Source organism: Corvus brachyrhynchos, unplaced genomic scaffold (genome assembly GCF_000691975.1).
Source record: "Corvus brachyrhynchos isolate BGI_N302 unplaced genomic scaffold, ASM69197v1 scaffold21, whole genome shotgun sequence".
Taxonomy (NCBI): domain Eukaryota; kingdom Metazoa; phylum Chordata; class Aves; order Passeriformes; family Corvidae; genus Corvus; species Corvus brachyrhynchos.
In genome coordinates this window covers 760,014-766,174 of record NW_008236924.1, presented here as the reverse complement: position 1 = coordinate 766,174, position 6,161 = coordinate 760,014, and the positions used below count along the sequence as shown (strand labels likewise).

Here is a 6,161-nt window from a genome sequence, read left to right as displayed (position 1 = left end):
CTGCTGGCAGGGTGAAGTGTGGCTTGGCAGACCTTGCAGGGCACAGCAAGATGCCCTGAGCTGGGCAGTGGCTCCTCAGGTTTATGAAGGTCTGTCTGCACCTTCACGAGACCCAGGAGACCCATGAAGGGTTTTGGGGTCCTCCATCATCCTTCTGAGTTACAGAGGCACTTGGGCTCTCCATGTAGCAGGGAAATCTGTAAAAGGTTTACTGGTTTTATTTATTCCTCAAAAAAAGCACAGGGCTGTGTAGCAGAGACTGGAAATTCCTCCACTAATTTCCAAAATTGATTGGGGGCAGCACATGCAGACAAATTTGTGTGCCGAGAGTGAGGTTCAGCTCCAGGCTTAGCTCTCCATCTGTGACTTGTTTTCTCCATTTCTGAAGTACTGGTGTCCACTGAGATGGATGTCACCTAAAAAAATAAATACTGACATAAGTGCGGGTCAAGGCAGTAGTTTCCATGAATGACAGTAAATCCCGACATTTACAGAGGCAGGAAGGTTGGGTATGAATGGTGGTTTATACTCAGATTTGGAAACTGCCTGCTCAGAGAGATGGCAGCGAGCGAAATCGCACCCAGCAGAGGTGATGGCATCCAGTGCCCACAGAAATCCATCACTCACACCCTGCATCATCCCAGCCAGAGCAGAGTCCCCAGAGGGGCGTAACTGGGTCTGAGTGGCCATCAGTCCCTTCCCCACGCTGCAGCCCCTGGCCCTCGGGAAGCAAAGGGCAGAGGTTTAACAGCGTGTCTCAGAGCGTGGCAGCCAGCTGCAGAGTGGGATGCTCCCAGGGGAGATGCACACATCCACACCAAGGAGATCGCTCACCACTGGGCAGGCAGTGCATGGTCCTTGTGCTGGGATAAAGCACGGGGGAGGAAACCGCCTTGCCTCCAAAAGGAGTTACCTGGCAATGCCTTGTAAAGCAATTTAGTTAACAGAGTGTGCATCTGGGCCTGATGCCTCCTCACAGGGTTTGCTGGCTGTTGCCAAACTGTCAGACTTGGCAGATCCTGGGCTGTAAGTGCTGGCTCTGGCAGTACTGCTGATGCTGAGATGGGATCAGGGCATATTCTGGTCTTTCATCTCCACTCTGTGCCATGACATCCCAGTGTGCAAGCGAAGGGGAGTTGCAGCATACCCCGTAGAGCCCTATTCTGGACAGGCAGGCTCGGACCCAGGATGTGTCCCCTTGGGTGACAGTGTTGAAGTGGGATTTTCCCCACCATGTTTGCTTACTCCTGTGCTACAAGGACTAACAGAGGCACCACTGTTAGTGCTGCACTGGGTGTAGCATGGTGTCCATCCATCTGAGGATGGAGTTTGATGTTCCTCAAAGCCCCTGTTTTGTAGGGTCGCAGGAACCTTTCCAATGACATGGGTCACACCAGGACTGTGTTCAGCCCAAGATGCAATCCCTGCTGCCAAGGTGCCTGCCTCACCCTGTGTTGCCCCTCCACGACATTCAGCATGTCACAATATTTATGGCTGTTCCTCACCCTTGGCTGCTTAGACAAATAAAGCTTGATGCAGCCTAAGGCAGTTAATCCCTGGCTCTCCAGCCTCCCAGCAATAACAAGGTCTGGGTGGCATTTGAAAGAATGCGCTGGGAGAGAGGGGGAGTGCTGGGATCTATTTTTTATATGGAGGGGGAAATCCAAGCCTGCCTTCATTGAAGATAAGCAACGTGGCTGGGCTGAGCTCTGGCTCAGAGGTTTTAGTGGTGATAGAAGGCAGGAGACTCCTCACAGTGTTGGCCCCATGGTAACCTTTGCCAAAAGAAAAACACTTCTTAATACAATAGTGATTTAAAAAAAAAAAAGAAAAGAAAAATAAACAGGACCCCACATGAACTTAGGAAACCTGTTCTGGCATAAAGAGAGATGTGTATGATGAAATGAACCTGAATGGCACTTGGAAGGACTCTGGCCTCCAGACCCACATTTCTGGGAGTGGGAAAGGGCCAGTGTCTGTCCCTGACCCCTTGGTCCAGTATGGTGCCAAAACACCCCCACTCCAAAACGGCTCCTCCTGCATTTGTGAACCAAGCAAACGTGTCTTCCCTTCATCCACACCTTGAATTCCCATGGGGCTGGAGAGGCCATCCCCAACCTTGCCCCAGGGCTCTGAGCATCAAGTACCTACCTGTGGTGACCAAACAGGGAGAGCTGAGGAAGTGGCGTGTTGTTTCTTCAGCACGGTTTCCCTGTTGGTGCTTGTGCTCCTTGGCTGGAAGTCATTAGCATGTGTAAACGCTTCCTTCCCGTTGCGTCCGCTTGCGTGCTCTTCCCACTGCGCTGCGTGGCAAGGGAAGCACCTTGGAGCAGGAAAACAACAGTCAGCCTCTGCGCATTAACAGAGAGTAACTGCGTGTTTATGGAACTTGGTCACTCTGTTGTAAGCTATTTTTAAAAAGCAGAAGAAGGAGGTTTAGCTTATTGGCCTTCAAATAGCACCAGAGTCCGATACTGCCATTTAGGCTGGGCGTTTCATTGTAGGAATTGTGCTATGTTATACAAAGTGTGACATTTCCAACTCAGCCTTTCTTGGAAGGGAATTAAATTAGTTTCATAGCTGCACGAGGGGTGTTATGTGGAGGCGGAGAGAGAAATTTGTGCAGATGTTAAACAGCCAGCTAAACCCAAGTGACGCGAATGCCCCAATACACTTTGGCTCTCAGAGATGATGATTATTATCTCCTGCTGCAGCGGGTCCTGGCTTGTGGTCACAGCTCTGTGCCAAGAGAAACTGAGAGCCTGTGCATCTGTAACTTGCCATCAATGCCCTGGACAGCCCCACAGGGCCAGATTTCCTTCCGATGCCCTGAATCTCTGCATCTTCAAGTCTCTTTGCCCAGCAGGGAGCAGATGGGATCACTGACCCAGGGCTGAGGTGCAGCCCAACAAAGCCCCATGTGGGGGGAAAGCTTTGCTGTGCTTTTTAGAGCCCGTCCCTCCTGGGGTTTCTGCAGAGAACAGAGTAAGATTTCATTAACCACATCAGGGAAGGCTCTGAGTTTGTTTTCAGAAATGGCAAAAAGCCAAGCTGAGCTGTGCAGTGGAGGGATGAAATTTCTTATCTCCTACGTGCTGTAGGTGCATTTACCCCAGGGATCCCACCTCCCGTCCTGCTTGCGCAGAGGGCTCTTAGATCTGCAGCGAGCGCTCAGAACTCCTCCGTCAGCCCTCACTGCTTGTGTCTGACCTCGTACCTGAGCCTTCCTTCCTCTGCCGCTACCTCTGATGACTAATTCTCCTTTGAAGAGTGTGTGCCTGTGATCTTCCTGGCTCCCCTTGTGCCCACCCCGCCCGGGGTCGTGCCGACACTCGTGTGTGCACGTGCAGGTGTGCACGGAGAGGCTGCGCAGGGAGGAGGGCTCATGCTCCCCAGGCAGAAGCTCTATGACCCTGACCACTCTTCCCTTTGCTTTATTATTATTATTTTTAGATTATACTCAGTGCTTGAAGCCCCCTCTTTGATAATCAGGAAGTTTAAATTCCTCCTGCATTTCGCTTGTGCTTCCTACTTTCTGCACCCATCCACATCTAATGTAGCTTTTTCATGTTGCACTGACTCTGGGCTAAATTAATTTTCTTTGTTACCTGTTACCTTTAATTAGAAGGAATAAGGATTCCTCCTTTCTTGCACCAGTATACGTTTTTCCAAGCCAAAGCAGCCCAGTTTTTGTTGCCCTACCCTCTGTGGCTCAGGCAGGGATGGAGGTACATGGAAGCTGCATGACAGACTTCCAGGGAGCCTGGAGCAGATGGGGAGTTGAATGCAGGTTTTCCAAGGCCAAGATAATCATCTAATTGCAAAACTATTTTTTCCCCACTTACCCTGTTTATCAATCAGCTTCTCTTGCACTCCACAGCTGGAGATCAACTTGAGGGTGGGTTGAGCTGCAGAGAACAGGCACTGCCAGCTCCAGGGCAGCTGTTTGGTTTGAGAGCTCTGAGCTGATTTCAGTTCACAGCTAAGTAGCAAACATCTGGATGCAGACTCCAGGCACATGAAGATGGAGGAGCAGGTCTTTTCCACTTGGTACACTGCCCCCCAGCCCAGCTGCAGGGCTTGCAGGCCCCTGAAAAAGCCCAGCACAGTCAGTCTGGCACAGCAGGCTGGGCAGGAGGCAGGCGGGGCACCCCAGGCTTTGCTCACATGGGGGAAACCTGCCCTGAGTGGCGTACAGGGTTTTTTTCAGTGTCCTGCTCAATCTGTCCACAAGCCAACAGTCTTGGGAAGAGTTAAACTTCGAAGGCCAGCAATTAAGCCCACACACATCAAGGAAAAAGCAAACCTGCGACTTGTTTTTTTCTTTCCAAATGTTGCTGCCCTTTTCTCTCCGTGCTCAGTGCCGACCCTTGGGCTCTGTCTGACTTCCCGGTCAGCTGCCTCTGCCTCCTCATCTCCCAGTGAGAGTTGGATGCTGAGGCCTCCCATAGCTTGAACTCCATCTTCCCCCAATAGCACACCTGCAGTTTGCTTCGGCAGGAATTCACCTGAGCTTCTGGAAATGGCTCATGATGGAGCTGTAGTTGATGGTACTGAATCTGAGGGTCTGTCTCTGCTGTTTCTCAAGGCTTTTCCCTTCCTCTGTGTTCATACAGCAAAGTCCGGGTGCTGTGGGTGGAAGCCTCTGCCCAGGTGCTGGAACTGGTCTTGGCTTTGCATGGGCAGTTGGAGCTCTGGGAAAGGGGACGATGCCCTGGCATGGACAGAGGGATCCTGGATGTACCCACTCTGTTATGGCAGTGGGTGTTTTAGAGACTCCGGGACCTGGATGTCTCACCTGGATCACTGTGTGTAAGAGCTGCTAGTGACTTGTCTTCCGGGAGCTTATCTCTCTTTGGGAATCTCTCTGTGGGTATCCCACAGTGGAAAAATCCACAATTTAGCTGAGTTGCATGAAGAGATACTTGCTCATCTGCCTCGTAACTCCATCAGGTACAGCGTAAGAAGCAGTGGATTGTAATTTCATTCCATCATTTCCCTTTAATCACTAATGGGCTGCCATTTCTCCTCAGTGGCCAAAGATGTGTCCGCAGGGTTCCATGGGTTTGTACCCACTGCTGCCAGAGGTACCTCAGCCCAGCAAAGCCCCTGGGGTTACACCTGGATTGTCACAGGGTGGAATTAACCTCTGAATCCTGCAATGGTCAGGCAGCTCCTGAGCAATCCCAAATAGGTGAACTGGAGGGAGAAGCAGTATCAAGACACTTGCCCAGAGATCCCAGGGCCCACGGGGGGATGCCCCTGGTCCATCCTGGCCATCCATTTGTGCTGGTAATGCCTTATGCCAAGTAGTGGACTTGGACCAACATTCATTTCACAAAAGCTGTGGACCATCCTTTGCATCCCTTCAAGTTAGAGATGTAATGAACGGTGTTAATTGCTGTTATCAGCCCCCTAAAGCCATCTGATCCCTCTGCTCCTTCTACGCCATGTTAATCACATCCTGCTGGGGCAGAGAATGTGAGCAGGGCAAGATTTTGAAAGAAGTAAATTAAAACAGGAAGAGAAGCAACCTGACAGTCCTTAAGATGAGGGAGGATAATTTTAATTGAGTTTTGCAAGGGTTTAGCCGTGCAGTTAATAGGGGCCACTGGAAGAGGGGTGGTTATGTATGCTAAGCAGGGCAGCTTGCCCAGGGCTCCTGCAGAGCCACGGCGGGGGCAGAGTAGAGCTGCCACAGGAATTTGGGTAGGTTTGAGGATTTCTGCCCCTTAGGGAGTGAATCCTGTGGACAGAATAGGTCCTGTTCCTGTCTGAAAGCGCTGGGCTCCCCCTCCCCTCCCTGCGCATCCCGCTGAGCCGGAGCTGCCCTCTGAAATGTCAGGGAGAGGAAGCAATCCTTGGCTTGTTAGTTTCTACAAGGAAATAAAACACACAGATGGCTCGAGCATCCTCTATCTCAAAGGCAGGAAAAGGATTCTCCGGGCAGGAGCAGGCAGCCAACAAACGCGGAGCGATCCAGGGAATGGGGGACCAAACAAAGCAGCGTCTGGCCAGCCCTGGCCCGCAGCAGAAAGGGTGGGCCGGCGGCCACCGAGGGGAAACCGGCCCTCTGATGTGCCGGAGCATCCCTCGCTGGAGCGAGGGCAGCAAACAGGCGCTCCCCTGGGGCCCGGGGAGGCTGCCGACAGCCCAGACAC

General features: G+C 51.8%; 1 protein-coding gene across 1 annotated transcript in view; it reads left to right on the top strand.

Annotated features, from left to right (window-relative positions):
• FLT4 (fms related tyrosine kinase 4) overlaps positions 1-6,161 on the top strand; it is a 54,917-nt gene that overhangs the window by 4,847 nt on the left and 43,909 nt on the right.